Genomic DNA, 22,429 nt, shown 5'->3' with positions numbered 1-22,429 from the left:
TGGGGGTGAATCAATTTAGTTATAAAAGGGTTGAAATAGGGGGATTTCAGTTAGTCCAAGGATCCTAGTATATGAGAACTTATTTGCAGTGTTATGAAAAATTCTGGTGATGTATTCACAATGATAGATGTGCCAAATTGTATTTAGAATAAAGATAGAGAATGGTGGAACTGAGTTTTTTCAATATAAAGCTATATGGCATTTGGTAGCACTCAAAATATGTGTTATAAATTTGTGGGTATACTTAGGAATATCAGAAATATAATGAGATAAAAGGGAATATGACAGGGAGTTGGGCATTAAAATTCTGATGAGAAGGTAAGTAAGACAATGTATCTCTGTCCACAATGGAAGTAAGTTGGGACAGTGCCACCAGATGTGGGACAGTTTCCTCAGCCCCACAAAGTCTCCAACACAATGGTGATAAAGAAGGAAACATTTTATGAAATCATTAAGGTACTAAATACCAACGATAATGGGATTTCACTAAACTTGAGGCTAATGGAAGTTTTTGAGATGTTATTTCTAAATGTAATCCAGTCCGCATTCTCCAGATAAGATTTTGCAACCAAAATTTGCTGCAATATATCAAGTGAAGAATAACATTCCAGACCAAAATTCTTCACTGTTTTTATTTTCTTCTGATGCCCCAGAAGAATGCGGAGTGACATATAGTTGTCTTGAAAATTACATGCAAACAATTTGGGGTTGATTCAAAGAGCTGATACACCACATTTCCTGTGAGTAACTGACTATAAGCCACACTTATGGTAGCTCCAAACTTGCAGCAATTTGTTGTAGCCCCATAATGCTACATAAAAAAGTGATATTGGATTGCTAGGGGTCCAATTTCAACTGCTGTAACTGTTGTTACTATACTGTTGCAAGGTTAACTTACCCCCTTTGTAAATGATTGAATCAACTTCTCAGAATTAACCCAGTGGATCCCAGTATTGTGTACATATTAATACATTTTTCTTATTCTTCTGGCTAAAAGTCACTGTGAATTTTTAGCTTATTCTCTATGTCTTCTTAGGACTGATCACTTGTTTTCAATTTGTAAAGTTCTTTCTAGTATTATCTAACACTAGCTGGAAAGCCATGGATGTAGAGTTAGTAAAGTCATAGCTGTTAATTTCCATGTAAGTTTGTGTATTGAGGTAAAATGAAGACAAATGCCTGGTAAATTTTGTCAAATACCACAAAATAACAAATACTAAACACGTCCCTGGGTGGTCTTGAACTACCAACCTTTCGGTTAACAGCCGAACTCGCTAACCAATTGCGCCTCAGAGACACGTGAAAGTGCTTTCTAATGGATATTATCAGTAAGGGAAGATGAACCAGCAGAACTGAACTTAAACTGCATGAAAGTTTCTAACTTGGATCATTTCTTACAAATGGACACTATAATATGAACTTGTGCAAAGTAAGAAATAACAGGATTATACCCTGTGAATTGAGAATTTTGTCAGGGTGTGAAAATATCTTAGTCATGATGAGGGCAAATCAATCCAGTTATAAAAGGGTTGAAATAGGGGGATTTCAGATAGTCCAAGGATCCAAGTATATGAGAACTTATTTGCAGTGTTATGAAAAATTCTATTGATGTATTCACAATGATAGATGTGCCAAATTGTATTTAGAATAAAGATAGAAAATGGTGGAACTGAGTTTTTTCAATATAAAGCTATATGGCATTGGGTAGCACTCAAAATATGTGTTATAAATTTGTGGGTATACTTAGGAATATCAGAAATATAATGAGATAAAAGGGAATATGACAGGGAGTTGGGCATTAAAATTCCTATGAGAAGGTAAGTAAGACAATGTATCTCTGTCCACAATGGAAGTAAGTTGGGACAGTGCCACCAGATGTGGGACAGTTTCCTCAGCCCCACAAAGTCTCCAACACAATGATGATAAAGAAGAAAACATTTAATGAAATCATTAGTGTACTAAATACCAACGATAATGGGATTTCACTAAACTTGAGGCTAATGGATGTTTTTGAGATGTTATTTCTAAATGTAATCCAGTCTGCATTCTCCAGATAAGATTTTGGAACCAAAATTTGCTGCAATATATCAAGTGAAACATAACATTCCTGACCAAAATTCTTCACTGTTTTTATTTTCTTCTGATGCCCCTGAGGACTGCTGAGTTACATATAGTTGTCTTGAAAATTACATACAAACAATTTGGGATTGATTCAAAGAGCTGATAAACCACATTTCTTGTGAGAAACTGACTATAGGCATCATTTATGGTAGCTCCAAACTTGCACCAATTTGTTGTAGCCCCATAATGCTGCATAAAAAAGTGATATCGGGTTGCTAGGGGTCCAATTTCAACTGCTGTAACTGGTGTTACTAAAATGTTGCAAGGTTAACTTACCCCCTTTGTAAATAATTGAATCAACTTCTCAGAATTAACCCAGTGGATCCCAGTATCTGGTATATATTAATACATTTTTATTATTCTTCTGGCTAAAAGTCACTTTGAATTTTTAGCTTATTCTCTATATCTTCTTAGGACTGATCACTTGTGTTCAATTTGTAAAGTTCTTTCTAGTATTATCTAACACTAGCTGGAAAACCATGGATGTAGAGTTAGTAAAGTCATAGCTGTTAATTTCCATGTAAGTTTGTGTATTGAGGTAAAATGAATACAAATGCCTGGTAATTTTTGTCAAATACAGAATCCTCCTGCCACAGAATAACAAATACTAAACATGTCCCTGGGTGGGATGGAACCACCAACCTTTCAGTTAACAGCTGAACGCGCTAACCAATTGCACCACAGAGACACGTGAAAGTGTTTTCTAATGGATATAATCAGTAAGGGAAGATGAACCAGCAGAACTGAACTTAAACTGTTTAAAAGTTTCTAACTTGGATCATTTCTTACAAATGTACACTATAATATGAACATGTGCAAAGTAAGAAATAACAGGATTATTCCCTGTGAATTGAGAATTTTGTCAGGGTGTCAAAATATCTTAGTCATGATGGGGGTGAATCAATTTAGTTATAAAAGGGTTGAAATAGGGGGATTTCAGTTAGTCCAAGGATCCTAGTATATGAGAACTTATTTGCAGTGTTATGAAAAATTCTGGTGATGTATTCACAATGATAGATGTGCCAAATTGTATTTTTAATAAAGATAGAGAATGGTGGAACTGAGTTTTTTCAATATAAAGCTATATGGCATTTGGTAGCACTCAAAATATGTGTTATAAATTTGTGGGTATACTTAGGAATATCAGAAATATAATGAGATAAAAGGGAATATGACAGGGAGTTGGGCATTAAAATTCCTATGAGAAGGTAAGTAAGACAATGTATCTCTGTCCACAATTGAAGTAAGTTGGGACAGTGCCACCAGATGTGGGACAGTTTCCTCAGCCCCACAAAGTCTCCAACACAATGGTGATAAAGAAGGAAACATTTTATGAAATCATTAAGGTACTAAATACCAACGATAATGGGATTTCACTAAACTTGAGGCTAATGGAAGTTTTTGAGATGTTATTTCTAAATGTAATCCAGTCCGCATTCTCCAGATAATATTTTGCAACCAAAATTTGCTGCAATATATCAAGTGAAGAATAACATTCCAGACCAAAATTCTTCACTGTTTTTATTTTCTTCTGATGCCCCAGAAGAATGCGGAGTGACATATAGTTGTCTTGAAAATTACATGCAAACAATTTGGGGTTGATTCAAAGAGCTGATACACCACATTTCCTGTGAGTAACTGACTATAAGCCACACTTATGGTAGCTCCAAACTTGCAGCAATTTGTTGTAGCCCCATAATGCTGCATAAAAAAGTGATATTGGGTTGCTAGGGGTCCAATTTCAACTGCTGTAACTGGTGTTACTATACTGTTGCAAGGTTAACTTACCCCCTTTGTAAATGATTGAATCAACTTCTCAGAATTAACCAAGTGGATCCCAGTATGGTGTACATATTAATACATTTTTCTTATTCTTCTGGCTAAAAGTCACTGTGAATTTTTAGCTTATTCTCTATATCTTCTTAGGACTGATCACTTGTTTTCAATTTGTAAAGTTCTTTCTAGTATTATCTTACACTAGCTGGAAAGCCATGGATGTAGAGTTAGTAAAGTCATAGCTGTTAATTTCCATGTAAGTTTGTGTATTGAGGTAAAATGAAGACAAATGCCTGGTAAATTTTGTCAAATACCACAAAATAACAAATACTAAACACTTCCCTGGGTGGTCTTGAACTACCAACCTTTCGGTTAACAGCCGAACGCGCTAACCAATTGCGCCTCAGAGACACGTGAAAGTGCTTTCTAATGGATATTATCAGTAAGGGAAGATGAACCAGCAGAACTGAACTTAAACTGCATAAAAGTTTCTAACTTGGATCATTTCTTACAAATGGACACTATAATATGAACTTGTGCAAAGTAAGAAATAACAGGATTATACCCTGTGAATTGAGAATTTTGTCAGGGTGTGAAAATATCTTAGTCGTGATGGGGGCGAATCAATCCAGTTATAAAAGGGTTGAAATAGGGGGATTTCAGTTAGTCAAAGGATCCAAGTATATGAGAACTTATTTGCAGTGTTATGAAAAATTCTGGTGATGTATTCACAATGATAAATGTGCCAAATTGTATTTAGAATAAAGATAGAGAATGGTGGAACTGAGTTTTTTCAATATAAAGCTATATGGCATTTGGTAGCACTCAAAATATGTGTTATAAATTTGTGGGTATACTTAGGAATATCAGAAATATAATGAGATAAAAGGGAATATGACAGGGAGTTGGGCATTAAAATTCCGATGAGAAGGTAAGTAAGACAATGTATCTCTGTCCACAATGGAAGTAAGTTGGGACAGTGCCACCAGATGTGGGACAGTTTCCTCAGCCCCACAAAGTCTCCAACACAATGGTGATAAAGAAGGAAACATTTTATGAAATCATTAAGGTACTAAATACCAACGATAATGGGATTTCACTAAACTTGAGGCTAATGGAAGTTTTTGAGATGTTATTTCTAAATGTAATCCAGTCCGCATTCTCCAGATAAGATTTTGCAACCAAAATTTGCTGCAATATATCAAGTGAAGAATAACATTCCAGACCAAAATTCTTCAATGTTTTTATTTTCTTCTGATGCCGCAGAAGAATGCGGAGTGACATATAGTTGTCTTGAAAATTACATGCAAACAATTTGGGGTTGATTCAAAGAGCTGATACACCACATTTCCTGTGAGTAACTGACTATAAGCCACACTTATGGTAGCTCCAAAATTGCAGCAATTTGTTGTAGCCCCATAATGCTACATAAAAAAGTGATATTGGATTGCTAGGGGTCCAATTTCAACTACTGTAACTGGTGTTACTATACTGTTGCAAGGTTAACTTACCCCCTTTGTAAATGATTGAATCAACTTCTCAGAATTAACCCAGTGGATCCCAGTATTGTGTACATATTAATACATTTTTCTTATTCTTCTGGCTAAAAGTCACTGTGAATTTTTAGCTTATTCTCTATGTCTTCTTAGGACTGATCACTTGTTTTCAATTTGTAAAGTTCTTTCTAGTATTATCTAACACTAGCTGGAAAGCCATGGATGTAGAGTTAGTAAAGTCATAGCTGTTAATTTCCATGTAAGTTTGTGTATTGAGGTAAAATGAAGACAAATGCCTGGTAAATTTTGTCAAATACCACAAAATAACAAATACTAAACACTTCCCTGGGTGGTCTTGAACTACCAACCTTTCGGTTAACAGCCGAACTCGCTAACCAATTGCGCCTCAGAGACACGTGAAAGTGCTTTCTAATGGATATTATCAGTAAGGGAAGATGAACCAGCAGAACTGAACTTAAACTGCATGAAAGTTTCTAACTTGGATCATTTCTTACAAATGGACACTATAATATGAACTTGTGCAAAGTAAGAAATAACAGGATTATACCCTGTGAATTGAGAATTTTGTCAGGGTGTGAAAATATCTTAGTCATGATGAGGGCAAATCAATCCAGTTATAAAAGGGTTGAAATAGGGGGATTTCAGATAGTCCAAGGATCCAAGTATATGAGAACTTATTTGCAGTGTTATGAAAAATTCTATTGATGTATTCACAATGATAGATGTGCCAAATTGTATTTAGAATAAAGATAGAAAATGGTGGAACTGAGTTTTTTCAATATAAAGCTATATGGCATTTGGTAGCACTCAAAATATGTGTTATAAATTTGTGGGTATACTTAGGAATATCAGAAATATAATGAGATAAAAGGGAATATGACAGGGAGTTGGGCATTAAAATTCCTATGAGAAGGTAAGTAAGACAATGTATCTCTGTCCACAATGGAAGTAAGTTGGGACAGTGCCACCAGATGTGGGACAGTTTCCTCAGCCCCACAAAGTCTCCAACACAATGATGATAAAGAAGAAAACATTTAATAAAATCATTAGTGTACTAAATACCAACGATAATGGGATTTCACTAAACTTGAGGCTAATGGATGTTTTTGAGATGTTATTTCTAAATGTAATCCAGTCTGCATTCTCCAGATAAGATTTTGGAACCAAAATTTGCTGCAATATATCAAGTGAAACATAACATTCCTGACCAAAATTCTTCACTGTTTTTATTTTCTTCTGATGCCCCTGAGGACTGCTGAGTTACATATAGTTGTCTTGAAAATTACATACAAACAATTTGGGGTTGATTCAAAGAGCTGATAAACCACATTTCTTGTGAGAAACTGACTATAGGCATCATTTATGGTAGCTCCAAACTTGCACCAATTTGTTGTAGCCCCATAATGCTGCATAAAAAAGTGATATCGGGTTGCTAGGGGTCCAATTTCAACTGCTGTAACTGGTGTTACTATAATGTTGCAAGGTTAACTTACCCCCTTTGTAAATAATTGAATCAACTTCTCAGAATTAACCCAGTGGATCCCAGTATCTGGTATATATTAATACATTTTTATTATTCTTCTGGCTAAAAGTCACTTTGAATTTTTAGCTTATTCTCTATATCTTCTTAGGACTGATCACTTGTGTTCAATTTGTAAAGTTCTTTCTAGTATTATCTAACACTAGCTGGAAAACCATGGATGTAGAGTTAGTAAAGTCATAGCTGTTAATTTCCATGTAAGTTTGTGTATTGAGGTAAAATGAATACAAATGCCTGGTAATTTTTGTCAAATACAGAATCCTCCTGCCACAGAATAACAAATACTAAACATGTCCCTGGGTGGGATGGAACCACCAACCTTTCAGTTAACAGCTGAACGCGCTAACCAATTGCACCACAGAGACACGTGAAAGTGTTTTCTAATGGATATAATCAGTAAGGGAAGATGAACCAGCAGAACTGAACTTAAACTGTTTAAAAGTTTCTAACTTGGATCATTTCTTACAAATGTACACTATAATATGAACATGTGCAAAGTAAGAAATAACAGGATTATTCCCTGTGAATTGAGAATTTTGTCAGGGTGTCAAAATATCTTAGTCATGATGGGGGTGAATCAATTTAGTTATAAAAGGGTTGAAATAGGGGGATTTCAGTTAGTCCAAGGATCCTAGTATATGAGAACTTATTTGCAGTGTTATGAAAAATTCTGGTGATGTATTCACAATGATAGATGTGCCAAATTGTATTTTTAATAAAGATAGAGAATGGTGGAACTGAGTTTTTTCAATATAAAGCTATATGGCATTTGGTAGCACTCAAAATATGTGTTATAAATTTGTGGGTATACTTAGGAATATCAGAAATATAATGAGATAAAAGGGAATATGACAGGGAGTTGGGCATTAAAATTCCTATGAGAAGGTAAGTAAGACAATGTATCTCTGTCCACAATTGAAGTAAGTTGGGACAGTGCCACCAGATGTGGGACAGTTTCCTCAGCCCCACAAAGTCTCCAACACAATGGTGATAAAGAAGGAAACATTTTATGAAATCATTAAGGTACTAAATATCAACGATAATGGGATTTCACTAAACTAGAGGCTAATGGATGTTTTTGAGATGTTATCTCTAAATGTAATCCAGTCCTCTTGGTGTGAGTGGTGTAAATGCTTTTAACATCAAAGGGGAATTAGCTCAAATGGTAGAGCGCTCGCTTTGCATGCGAGAGGTAGCGGGATAGATGCCCGCATTCTCCAGATAAGATTTTGGAACCAAAATTTGATTCAATATATCAAGTGAAGAATAACATTCCTGACCAAAATTCTTCACTGTTTTTATTTTTTTCTGATGCCCCAGAGGAATGCTGAGTTACATATAGTTGTCTTGAAAATTACATGCAAACAATTTGGGGTTGATTCAAAGAGCTGATAAACCACATTTCTTGTGAGAAACTGACTATAGGCATCATTTATGGTAGCTCCAAACTTGCACCAATTTGTTGTAGCCCCATAATGCTGCATAAAAAAGTGATATCGGGTTGCTAGCGGTCCAATTTCAACTGCTGTAACTGGTGTTACTATAATGTTGCAAGGTTAACTTACCCCCTTTGTAAATAATTGAATCAACTTCTCAGAATTAACCCAGTGGATCCCAGTATCTGGTATATATTAATACATTTTTATTATTCTTCTGGCTAAAAGTCACTTTGAATTTTTAGCTTATTCTCTATATCTTCTTAGGACTGATCACTTGTGTTCAATTTGTAAAGTTCTTTCTAGTATTATCTAACACTAGCTGGAAAACCATGGATGTAGAGTTAGTAAAGTCATAGCTGTTAATTTCCATGTAAGTTTGTGTATTGAGGTAAAATGAATACAAATGCCTGGTAATTTTTGTCAAATACAGAATCCTCCTGCCACAGAATAACAAATACTAAACATGTCCCTGGGTGGGATGGAACCACCAACCTTTCGGTTAACAGCCGAACGCGCTAACCAATTGCACCACAGAGACACGTGAAAGTGTCTTCTAATGGATATAATCAGTAAGGGAAGATGAACCAGCAGAACTGAACTTAAACTGTTTAAAAGTTTCTAACTTGGATCATTTCTTACAAATGTACACTATAATATGAACATGTGCAAAGTAAGAAATAACAGGATTATTCCCTGTGAATTGAGAATTTTGTAAGGGTGTCAAAATATCTTAGTCATGATGGGGGTGAATCAATTTAGTTATAAAAGGGTTGAAATAGGGGGATTTCAGTTAGTCCAAGGATCCTAGTATATGAGAACTTATTTGCAGTGTTATGAAAAATTCTGGTGATGTATTCACAATGATAGATGTGCCAAATTGTATTTTTAATAAAGATAGAGAATGGTGGAACTGAGTTTTTTCAATATAAAGCTATATGGCATTTGGTAGCACTCAAAATATGTGTTATAAATTTGTGGGTATACTTAGGAATATCAGAAATATAATGAGATAAAAGGGAATATGACAGGGAGTTGGGCATTAAAATTCCTATGAGAAGGTAAGTAAGACAATGTATCTCTGTCCACAATTGAAGTAAGTTGGGACAGTGCCACCAGATGTGGGACAGTTTCCTCAGCCCCACAAAGTCTCCAACACAATGGTGATAAAGAAGGAAACATTTTATGAAATCATTAAGGTACTAAATATCAACGATAATGGGATTTCACTAAACTAGAGGCTAATGGATGTTTTTGAGATGTTATCTCTAAATGTAATCCAGTCCTCTTGGTGTGAGTGGTGTAAATGCTTTTAACATCAAAGGGGAATTAGCTCAAATGGTAGAGCGCTCGCTTTGCATGCAAGAGGTAGCGGGATAGATGCCCGCATTCTCCAGATAAGATTTTGGAACCAAAATTTGATTCAATATATCAAGTGAAGAATAACATTCCAGACCAAAATTCTTCACTGTTTTTATTTTCTTCTGATGCCCCAGAGGAATGCGGAGTGACATATAGTTGTCTTGAAAATTACATGCAAACAATTTGGGGTTGATTCAAAGAGCTGATACACCACATTTCCTGTGAGTAACTGACTATAAGCCACACTTATGGTAGCTCCAAACTTGCAGCAATTTGTTGTAGCCCCATAATGCTGCATAAAAAAGTGATATTGGGTTGCTAGGGGTCCAATTTCAACTGCTGTAACTGGTGTTACTATACTGTTGCAAGGTTAACTTACCCCCTTTGTAAATGATTGAATCAACTTCTCAGAATTAACCCAGTGGATCCCAGTATCGTGTACATATTAATAAATTTTTCTTATTCTTCTTGCTAAAAGTCACTGTGAATTTTTAGCTTATTCTCTATATCTTCTTAGGACTGATCACTTGTTTTCAATTTGTAAAGTTCTTTCTAGTATTATCTAACACTAGCTGGAAAGCCATGGATGTAGAGTTAGTAAAGTCATAGCTGTTAATTTCCATGTAAGTTTGTGTATTGAGGTAAAATGAAGACAAATGCCTGGTAAATTTTGTCAAATACCACAAAATAAGAAATACTAAACACTTCCCTGGGTGGTCTTGAACTACCAACCTTTCGGTTAACAGCCGAACGCGCTAACCAATTGCGCCTCAGAGACACGTGAAAGTGCTTTCTAATGGATATTATCAGTAAGGGAAGATGAACCAGCAGAACTGAACTTAAACTGCATAAAAGTTTCTAACTTGGATCATTTCTTACAAATGGACACTATAATATGAACTTGTGCAAAGTAAGAAATAACAGGATTATACCCTGTGAATTGAGAATTTTGTCAGGGTGTGAAAATATCTTAGTCATGATGGGGTCAAATCAATCCAGTTATAAAAGGGTTGAAATAGGGGGATTTCAGTTAGTCCAATGGCCCAAGTATATGAGAACTTATTTGCAGTGTTATGAAAAATTCTATTGATGTATTCACAATGATAGATGTGCCAAATTGTATTTATAATAAAGATAGAGAATGGTGGAACTGAGTTTTTTCAATATAAAGCTATATGGCATTTGATAGCACTCAAAATATGTGTTATAAATTTGTGGGTATACTTAGGAATATCAGAAATATAATGAGATAAAAGGGAATATGACAGGGAGTTGGGCATTAAAATTCCTATGAGAAGGTAAGTAAGACAATGTATCTCTGTCCACAATGGAAGTAAGTTGGGACAGTGCCACCAGATGTGGGACAGTTTCCTCAGCCCCACAAAGTCTCCAACACAATGATGATAAAGAAGGAAACATTTAATGAAATCATTAGTGTACTAAATACCAACGATAATGGGATTTCACTAAACTTGAGGCTAATGGATGTTTTTGAGATGTTATTTCTAAATGTAATCCAGTCTGCATTCTCCAGATAAGATTTTGGAACCAAAATTTGCTGCAATATATCAAGTGAAACATAACATTCCTGACCAAAATTCTTCACTGTTTTTATTTTCTTCTGATGCCCCTGAGGACTGCTCAGTTACATATAGTTGTCTTGAAAATTACATGCAAACAATTTGGGGTTGATTCAAAGAGCTGATAAACCACATTTCTTGTGAGAAACTGACTATAGGCTTCACTTATGGTAGCTCCAAACTTGCACCAATTTGTTGTAACCCCATAATGCTGCATAAAAAAGTGATATCGGGTTGCTAGGGGTCCAATTTCAACTGCTGTAACTGGTGTTACTATAATGTTGCAAGGTTAACTTACCCCCTTTGTAAATAATTGAATCAACTTCTCAGAATTAACCCAGTGGATCCCAGTATCTGGTATATATTAATAAATTTTTATTATTCTTCTGGCTAAAAGTCACTTTGAATTTTTAGCTTATTCTCTATATCTTCTTAGGACTGATCACTTGTGTTCAATTTGTAAAGTTCTTTCTAGTATTATCTAACACTAGCTGGAAAGCCATGGATGTAGAGTTAGTAAAGTCATAGCTGTTAATTTCCATTTAAGTTTGTGTATTGAGGTAAAATGAATACAAATGCCTGGTAATTTTTGTCAAATACAGAATCCTCCTGCCACAGAATAACAAATACTAAACATGTCCCTGGGTGGGATGGAACCACCAACCTTTCGGTTAACAGCCGAACGCGCTAACCAATTGCACCACAGAGACACGTGAAAGTGCTTTCTAATGGATATAATCAGTAAGGGAAGATGAACCAGCAGAACTGAACTTAAACTGTTTAAAAGTTTCTAACTTGGATCATTTCTTACAAATGTACACTATAATATGAACATGTGCAAAGTAAGAAATAACAGGATTATACCCTGTAAATTGAGAATTTTGTCAGGGTGTGAAAATATCTTAGTCGTGATGGGGGTGAATCAATTTAGTTATAAAAGGGTTGAAATAGGGGGATTTCAGTTAGTCCAAGGATCCAAGTATATGAGAACTTATTTGCAGTGTTATGAAAAATTCTGGTGATGTATTCACAATGATAGATGTGCCAAATTGTATTTATAATAAAGATAGAGAATGGTGTAACTGAGTTTTTTCAATATAAAGCTATATGGCATTTGGTAGCACTCAAAATATGTGTTATAAATTTGTGGGTATACTTAGGAATATCAGAAATATAATGAGATAAAAGGGAATATGACAGGGAGTTGGGCATTAAAATTCCGATGAGAAGGTAAGTAAGACAATGTATCTCTGTCCACAATGGAAGTAAGTTGGGACAGTGCCACCAGATGTGGGACAGTTTCCTCAGCCCCACAAAGTCTCCAACACAATGGTGATAAAGAAGGAAACATTTTATGAAATCATTAAGGTACTAAATACCAACGATAATGGGATTTCACTAAACTTGAGGCTAATGGAAGTTTTTGAGATGTTATTTCTAAATGTAATCCAGTCCGCATTCTCCAGATAAGATTTTGCAACCAAAATTTGCTGCAATATATCAAGTGAAGAATAACATTCCAGACCAAAATTCTTCACTGTTTTTATTTTCTTCTGATGCCCCAGAGGAATGCGGAGTGACATATAGTTGTCTTGAAAATTACATGCAAACAATTTGGGGTTGATTCAAAGAGCTGATACACCACATTTCCTGTGAGTAACTGACTATAAGCCACACTTATGGTAGCTCCAAACTTGCAGCAATTTGTTGTAGCCCCATAATGCTGCATAAAAAAGTGATATTGGGTTGCTAGGGGTCCAATTTCAACTGCTGTAACTGGTGTTACTATACTGTTGCAAGGTTAACTTACCCCCTTTGTAAATGATTGAATCAACTTCTCAGAATTAACCCAGTGGATCCCAGTATCGTGTACATATTAATAAATTTTTCTTATTCTTCTTGCTAAAAGTCACTGTGGATTTTTAGCTTATTCTCTATATCTTCTTAGGACTGATCACTTGTTTTCAATTTGTAAAGTTCTTTCTAGTATTATCTAACACTAGCTGGAAAGCCATGGATGTAGAGTTAGTAAAGTCATAGCTGTTAATTTCCATGTAAGTTTGTGTATTGAGGTAAAGTGAAGACAAAGGCCTGGTAAATTTTGTCAAATACCACAAAATAAGAAATACTAAACACTTCCCTGGGTGGTCTTGAACTACCAACCTTTCGGTTAACAGCCGAACGCGCTAACCAATTGCGCCTCAGAGACACGTGAAAGTGCTTTCTAATGGATATTATCAGTAAGGGAAGATGAACCAGCAGAACTGAACTTAAACTGCATAAAAGTTTCTAACTTGGATCATTTCTTACAAATGGACACTATAATATGAACTTGTGCAAAGTAAGAAATAACAGGATTATACCCTGTGAATTGAGAATTTTGTCAGGGTGTGAAAATATCTTAGTCATGATGGGGTCAAATCAATCCAGTTATAAAAGGGTTGAAATAGGGGGATTTCAGTTAGTCCAATGGCCCAAGTATATGAGAACTTATTTGCAGTGTTATGAAAAATTCTATTGATGTATTCACAATGATAGATGTGCCAAATTGTATTTATAATAAAGATAGAGAATGGTGGAACTGAGTTTTTTCAATATAAAGCTATATGGCATTTGGTAGCACTCAAAATATGTGTTATAAATTTGTGGGTATACTTAGGAATATCAGAAATATAATGAGATAAAAGGGAATATGACAGGGAGTTGGGCATTAAAATTCCGATGAGAAGGTAAGTAAGACAATGTATCTCTGTCCACAATGGAAGTAAGTTGGGACAGTGCCACCAGATGTGGGACAGTTTCCTCAGCCCCACAAAGTCTCCAACACAATGGTGATAAAGAAGGAAACATTTTATGAAATCATTAAGGTACTAAATACCAACGATAATGGGATTTCACTAAACTTGAGGCTAATGGAAGTTTTTGAGATGTTATTTCTAAATGTAATCCAGTCCGCATTCTCCAGATAAGATTTTGCAACCAAAATTTGCTGCAATATATCAAGTGAAGAATAACATTCCAGACCAAAATTCTTCACTGTTTTTATTTTCTTCTGATGCCCCAGAGGAATGCGGAGTGACATATAGTTGTCTTGAAAATTACATGCAAACAATTTGGGGTTGATTCAAAGAGCTGATACACCACATTTCCTGTGAGTAACTGACTATAAGCCACACTTATGGTAGCTCCAAACTTGCAGCAATTTGTTGTAGCCCCATAATGCTGCATAAAAAAGTGATATTGGGTTGCTAGGGGTCCAATTTCAACTGCTGTAACTGGTGTTACTATACTGTTGCAAGGTTAACTTACCCCCTTTGTAAATTATTGAATCAACTTCTCAGAATTAACCCAGTGGATCCCAGTATCGTGTACATATTAATAAATTTTTCTTATTCTTCTTGCTAAAAGTCACTGTGGATTTTTAGCTTATTCTCTATATCTTCTTAGGACTGATCACTTGTTTTCAATTTGTAAAGTTCTTTCTAGTATTATCTAACACTAGCTGGAAAGCCATGGATGTAGAGTTAGTAAAGTCATAGCTGTTAATTTCCATGTAAGTTTGTGTATTGAGGTAAAGTGAAGACAAAGGCCTGGTAAATTTTGTCAAATACCACAAAATAAGAAATACTAAACACTTCCCTGGGTGGTCTTGAACTACCAACCTTTCGGTTAACAGCCGAACGCGCTAACCAATTGCGCCTCAGAGACACGTGAAAGTGCTTTCTAATGGATATTATCAGTAAGGGAAGATGAACCAGCAGAACTGAACTTAAACTGCATAAAAGTTTCTAACTTGGATCATTTCTTACAAATGGACACTATAATATGAACTTGTGCAAAGTAAGAAATAACAGGATTATACCCTGTGAATTGAGAATTTTGTCAGGGTGTGAAAATATCTTAGTCATGATGGGGTCAAATCAATCCAGTTATAAAAGGGTTGAAATAGGGGGATTTCAGTTAGTCCAATGGCCCAAGTATATGAGAACTTATTTGCAGTGTTATGAAAAATTCTATTGATGTATTCACAATGATAGATGTGCCAAATTGTATTTATAATAAAGATAGAGAATGGTGGAACTGAGTTTTTTCAATATAAAGCTATATGGCATTTGGTAGCACTCAAAATATGTGTTATAAATTTGTGGGTATACTTAGGAATATCAGAAATATAATGAGATAAAAGGGAATATGACAGGGAGTTGGGCATTAAAATTCCTATGAGAAGGTAAGTAAGACAATGTATTTCTGTCCACAATGGAAGTAAGTTGGGACAGTGCCACCAGATGTGGGACAGTTTCCTCAGCCCCACAAAGTCTCCAACACAATGATGATAAAGAAGGAAACATTTTATGAAATCATTAAGGTACTAAATACCAACAATAATGGGATTTCACTAAACTTGAGGCTAATGGATGTTTTTGAGATGTTATTTCTAAATGTAATCCAGTCCGCATTCTCCAGATAAGATTTTGGAACCAAAATTTGCTGCAATATATCAAGTGAAGAATAACATTCCTGACCAAAATTCTTCACTGTTTTTATTTTCTTCTGATGCCCCAGAGGAATACTGAGTTACATATAGTTGTCTTGAAAATTACATGCAAACAATTTGGGGTTGATTCAAATAGCTGATACACCACATTTTATGTGAGTAACTGACTATAAGCTACACTTATGGTAGCTCCAAACTTGCACCAATTTGTTGTAGCCACATAATGCTACATAAAAAAGTGATATCGGTTTGCTAGGGGTCCAATTTCAACTGCTGTAACTGGTGTTACTATACTGTTGCAAGATTAACTTACTCCCTTTTTAAATAATTGAATCAACTTCTCAGAATTAACCCAGTGGATCCCAGTATCTGCTATATATTAATACATTTTTCTTATTCTTCTGGCTATAAGTCACTGTGAATTTTTAGCTTATTCTCTATGTCTTCTTAGGACTGATCACTTGTTTTCAATTTGTAAAGTTCTTTCTAGTATTATCTAACTCTAGCTGGAAAGCCATGGATGTAGAGTTAGTAAAGTCATAGCTGTTAATTTCCATGTAAGTTTGTGTATTGAGGTAAAATGAAGACAAATGCCTGGTAAATTTTGTCAAATACCACAAAATAACAAATACTAAACACGTCCCTGGGTGGTCTTGAACTACCAACCTTTCTGTTAACAGCCGAACTCGCTAACCAATTGCGCCTCAGAGACACGTGAAAGTGCTTTCTAATGGATATTATCAGTAAGGGAAGATGAACCAGCAGAACTGAACTTAAACTGCATAAAAGTTTCTAACTTGGATCATTTCTTACAAATGGACACTATAATATGAACTTGTGCAAAGTAAGAAATAACAGGATTATACCCTGTGAATTGAGAATTTTGTCAGGGTGTGAAAATATCTTAGTCATGATGGGGGCAAATCAATCCAGTTATAAAAGGGTTGAAATAGTTGGATTTCAGATAGTCCAAGGATCCAAGTATATGAGAACTTATTTGCAGTGTTATGAAAAATTCTATTGATGTATTCACAATGATAGATGTGCCAAATTGTATTTATAATAAAGATAGAAAATGGTGGAACTGAGTTTTTTCAATATAAAGCTATATGGCATTTGGTAGCACTCAAAATATGTGTTATAAATTTGTGGGTATACTTAGGAATATCAGAAATATAATGAGATAAAAGGGAATATGACAGGGAGTTGGGCATTAAAATTCCTATGAAAAGGTAAGTAAGACAATGTATCTCTGTTCACAATGGAAGTAAGTTGGGACAGTGCCACCAGATGTGGGACAGTTTCCTCAGCCCCACAAAGTCTCCAACACAATGATGATAAAGAAGGAAACATTTAATGAAATCATTAGTGTACTAAATACCAACGATAATGGGATTTCACTAAACTTGATGCTAATGGATGTTTTTGAGATGTTATTTCTAAATGTAATCCAGTCCGCATTCTCCAGATAAGATTTTGGAACCAAAATTTGCAGCAATATATCAAGTGAAACATAACATTCCTGACCAAAATTCTTCACTGTTTTTATTTTCTTCTGATGCCCCTGAGGACTGCTGAGTTACATATAGTTGTCTTGAAAATTACATGCAAACAATTTGGGGTTGATTCAAAGAGCTGATAAACCACATTTCTTGTGAGAAAATGACTATAGGCTTCACTTATGGTAGCTCCAAACTTGCACCAATTTGTTGTAGCCCCATAATGCTGCATAAAAAAGTGATATCGGGTTGCTAGGTGTCCAATTTCAACTGCTGTTACTGGTGTTACTATAATGTTGCAAGGTTAACTTACCCCCTTTGTAAATAATTGAAACAACTTCTCAGAATTAACCCAGTGGATCCCAGTATCTGGTATATATTAATAAATTTTTATTATTCTTCTGGCTAAAAGTCACTTTGAATTTTTAGCTTATTCTCTATATCTTCTTAGGACTGATCACTTGTGTTCAATTTGTAAAGTTCTTTCTAGTATTATCTAACACTAGCTGGAAAGCCATGGATGTAGAGTTAGTAAAGTCATAGCTGTTAATTTCCATGTAAGTTTGTGTATTGAGGTAAAATGAATACAAATGCCTGGTAATTTTTGTCAAATACAGAATCCTCCTGCCACAGAATAACAAATACTAAACATGTCACTGGGTGGGATGGAACCACCAACCTTTCGGTTAACAGCCGAACGCGCTAACCAATTGCACCACAGAGACACGTGAAAGTGCTTTCTAATGGATATAATCAGTAAGAGAAGATGAACCAGCAGAACTGAACTTAAACTGTTTAAAAGTTTCTAACTTGGATCATTTCTTACAAATGTACACTATAATATGAACATGTGCAAAGTAAGAAATAACAGGATTATTCCCTGTGAATTGAGAATTTTGTCAGGGTGTCAAAATATCTTAGTCATGATGGGGGTGAATCAATTTAGTTATAAAAGGGTTGAAATAGGGGGATTTCAGTTAGTCCAAGGATCCTAGTATATGAGAACTTATTTGCAGTGTTATGAAAAATACTGGTGATGTATTCACAATGATAGATGTGCCAAATTGTATTTTTAATAAAGATCGAGAATGGTGGAACTGAGTTTTTTCAAAATAAAGCTATATGGCATTTGGTAGCACTCAAAATATGTGTTATAAATTTGTGGGTATACTTAGGAATATCAGAAATATAATGAGATAAAAGGGAATATGACAGGGAGTTGGGCATTAAAATTCCGATGAGAAGGTAAGTAAGACAATGTATCTCTGTCCACAATTGAAGTAAGTTGGGACAGTGCCACCAGATGTGGGACACTTTCCTCAGCCCCACAAAGTCTCCAACACAATGGTGATAAAGAAGGAAACATTTTATGAAATCATTAAGGTACTAAATACCAACGATAATGGGATTTCACTAAACTTGAGGCTAATGGATGTTTTTGAGATGTTATTTCTAAATGTAATCCAGTCCGCATTCTCCAGATAAGATTTTGGAACCAAAATTTGATTCAATATATCAAGTGAAGAATAACATTCCTGACCAAAATTCTTCACTGTTTTTATTTTTTTCTGATGCCCCAGAGGAATGCTGAGTTACATATAGTTGTCTTGAAAATTACATGCAAACAATTTGGGGATGATTCAAAGAGCTGATACACCACATTTCCTGTGAGTAACTGACTATAAGCTACACTTATGGTAGCTCCAAACTTGCACCAATTTGTTGTAGCCCCATAATGCTACATAAAAAAGTGATATCGGATTGCTAGGGGTCCAATTTCAACTGCTGTAACTTGTGTTACTATACTGTTGCAAGATTAACTTACTCCCTTTTTAAATAATTGAATCAACTTCTCAGAATTAACCCAGTGGATCCCAGTATCTGGTATATATTAATACATTTTTCTTATTCTTCTGGCTAAAAGTCACTGTGAATTTTTAGCTTATTCTCTATATCTTCTTAGGACTGATCACTTGTTTTCAATTTGTAAAGTTCTTTCTAGTATTATCTAACACTAGCTGGAAAGCCATGGATGTAGAGTTAGTAAAGTCATAGCTGTTAATTTCCATGTAAGTTTGTGTATTGAGGTAAAATGAAGACAAATACCAGGTAAATTTTGTCTAATACCACAAAATAACAAATACTAAACACGTCCCTGGGTGGTCTTGAACTACCAACCTTTCGGTTAACAGCCGAACGCGCTAACCAATTGCGCCACAGAGACACGTGAAATTGCTTTCTAATGGATATTATCAGTAAGGGAAGATGAACCAGCAGAACTGAACTTAAACTGCATAAAAGTTTCTAACTTGGATCATTTCTTACAATATCAAAAATATAATGAGATAAAAGGGAATATGACAGGGAGTTGGGCATTAAAATTCCAATGAGAAGGTAAGTAAGACAATGTATCTCTGTCCACAATGGAAGTAAGTTGGGACAGTGCCACCAGATGTGGGACAGTTTCCTCAGCCCCACAAAGTCTTTAACACAATGGTGATAAAGAAGGAAACATTTTATGAAATCATTAAGGTACTAAATACCAACGATAATGGGATTTCACTAAACTTGAGGCTAATGGATGTTTTTGAGATGTTATCTCTAAATGTAATCCAGTCCTCTTGGTGTGAGTGGTGTAAATGCTTTTAACATCAAAGGGAATTAGCTCAAATGATAGAGTGCTCGATTAGCATGCGAGAGCTAGTGGGATCGATTCCCGCATTCTCCAGATAATATTTTGGAACCAAAATTTGCTGCAATATATCAAGTGAAGAATAACATTCCTGACCAAAATTCTTCACTGTTTTTATTTTCTTCTGATGCCCCAGAGGAATGCAGAGTTACATATAGTTGTATTGAAAGTTACATGCAAACAATTTGGGGTTGATTCAAAGAGCTGATACACCACATTTAATGTGAGTAACTGACTATAAGCCACACTTATGGTAGCTCCAAACTTGCACCAATTTGTTGTAGCACCATATGCTGTATAAAAAAGTGATATCGGGTTGCTAGTTGTCCAATTTCAACTGCTGTAACTGGTGTTACTATACTGTTGCAAGGTTAACTTACCCCCTTTGTAAATAATTGAATCAACTTCTCAGAATTAACCCAGTGGATCCCAGTATCTGGTATATATTAATACATTTTTTCTTATTCTTCTCGCTAAAAGTCACTGTGAATTTTTAGCTTATTCTCTATATCTTCTTAGGACTGATCACTTGTTTTCAATTTGTAAAGTTCTTTCTATTATTATCTAACACTAGTTGGAAAGCCATGGATGTTGAGTTAGTAAAGTCATAGCTGTTAATTTCCATGTAAGTTTGTGTATTGAGGTAAAATGAAGACAAATGTCTGGTAAATTTCGTCAAATAAAGAATCCTCCTGCCACAGAATAACAAATACTAAACACGTCCCTGGGTGGGGTTGAACCACCAACCTTTCAGTTAATAGCTGAACACGCTAACCAATTGCGCCACAGAGACACGTGAAAGTGCTTTCTAATGAATATTATCAGTAAGCGAAGATGAACCAGCTGAACTGAACTTAAACTGTTTAAAAGTTTCTAACTTGGATCATTTCTTACAAATGTACACTATAATATGAACATGTGCAAAGTAAGAAATAACAGGATTATACCCTGTAAATTGAGAATTTTGTCAGGGTGTGAAAATATCTTAGTCGTGATGGGGGTGAATCAATTTAGTTATAAAAGGGTTGAAATAGGGGGATTTCAGTTAGTCCAAGGATCCAAGTATATGAGAACTTATTTGCAGTGTTATGAAAAATTCTGGTGATGTATTCACAATGATAGATGTGCCAAATTGTATTTATAATAAAGATAGAGAATGGTGTAACTGAGTTTTTTCAATATAAAGCTATATGGCATTTGGTAGCACTCAAAATATGTGTTATAAATTTGTGGGTATACTTAGGAATATCAGAAATATAATGAGATAAAAGGGAATATGACAGGGAGTTGGGCATTAAAATTCCGATGAGAAGGTAAGTAAGACAATGTATCTCTGTCCACAATGGAAGTAAGTTGGGACAGTGCCACCAGATGTGGGACAGTTTCCTCAGCCCCACAAAGTCTCCAACACAATGGTGATAAAGAAGGAAACATTTTATGAAATCATTAAGGTACTAAATACCAACGATAATGGGATTTCACTAAACTTGAGGCTAATGGAAGTTTTTGAGATGTTATTTCTAAATGTAATCCAGTCCGCATTCTCCAGATAAGATTTTGCAACCAAAATTTGCTGCAATATATCAAGTGAAGAATAACATTCCAGACCAAAATTCTTCACTGTTTTTATTTTCTTCTGATGCCCCAGAGGAATGCGGAGTGACATATAGTTTTCTTGAAAATTACATGCAAACAATTTGGGGTTGATTCAAAGAGCTGATACACCACATTTCCTGTGAGTAACTGACTATAAGCCACACTTATGGTAGCTCCAAACTTGCAGCAATTTGTTGTAGCCCCATAATGCTGCATAAAAAAGTGATATTGGGTTGCTAGGGGTCCAATTTCAACTGCTGTAACTGGTGTTACTATACTGTTGCAAGGTTAACTTACCCCCTTTGTAAATGATTGAATCAACTTCTCAGAATTAACCCAGTGGATCCCAGTATCGTGTACATATTAATAAATTTTTCTTATTCTTCTTGCTAAAAGTCACTGTGGATTTTTAGCTTATTCTCTATATCTTCTTAGGACTGATCACTTGTTTTCAATTTGTAAAGTTCTTTCTAGTATTATCTAACACTAGCTGGAAAGCCATGGATGTAGAGTTAGTAAAGTCATAGCTGTTAATTTCCATGTAAGTTTGTGTATTGAGGTAAAGTGAAGACAAAGGCCTGGTAAATTTTGTCAAATACCACAAAATAAGAAATACTAAACACTTCCCTGGGTGGTCTTGAACTACCAACCTTTCGGTTAACAGCCGAACGCGCTAACCAATTGCGCCTCAGAGACACGTGAAAGTGCTTTCTAATGGATATTATCAGTAAGGGAAGATGAACCAGCAGAACTGAACTTAAACTGCATAAAAGTTTCTAACTTGGATCATTTCTTACAAATGGACACTATAATAT

At 35.2% G+C, this 22,429-nt stretch overlaps 4 non-coding genes across 4 annotated transcripts; all 4 read right to left on the bottom strand.

The window, feature by feature from the left end:
- Positions 1–8,857: 8,857 nt before the first annotated feature.
- On the bottom strand, positions 8,858–8,931 carry TRNAN-GUU (transfer RNA asparagine (anticodon GUU)). Its single transcript has one exon. It is a non-coding gene; the product is annotated as a tRNA-Asn (tRNA).
- Positions 8,932–11,968: 3,037 nt separating this feature from the next.
- On the bottom strand, positions 11,969–12,042 carry TRNAN-GUU (transfer RNA asparagine (anticodon GUU)). The gene has a single exon. It is a non-coding gene; the product is annotated as a tRNA-Asn (tRNA).
- Positions 12,043–19,476: 7,434 nt separating this feature from the next.
- Positions 19,477–19,550, bottom strand: TRNAN-GUU (transfer RNA asparagine (anticodon GUU)). Its single transcript has one exon. It is a non-coding gene; the product is annotated as a tRNA-Asn (tRNA).
- A 1,187-nt stretch (positions 19,551–20,737) lies between these two features.
- On the bottom strand, positions 20,738–20,811 carry TRNAN-AUU (transfer RNA asparagine (anticodon AUU)). The gene has a single exon. It is a non-coding gene; the product is annotated as a tRNA-Asn (tRNA).
- Positions 20,812–22,429: the final 1,618 nt, after the last annotated feature.

This window comes from Taudactylus pleione, unplaced genomic scaffold (genome assembly GCF_031769625.1).
Source record: "Taudactylus pleione unplaced genomic scaffold, aTauple2 ptg001569l, whole genome shotgun sequence".
Lineage (NCBI taxonomy): Eukaryota > Metazoa > Chordata > Amphibia > Anura > Myobatrachidae > Taudactylus > Taudactylus pleione.
This window is presented reverse-complemented; position numbering and strand designations above follow the sequence as displayed.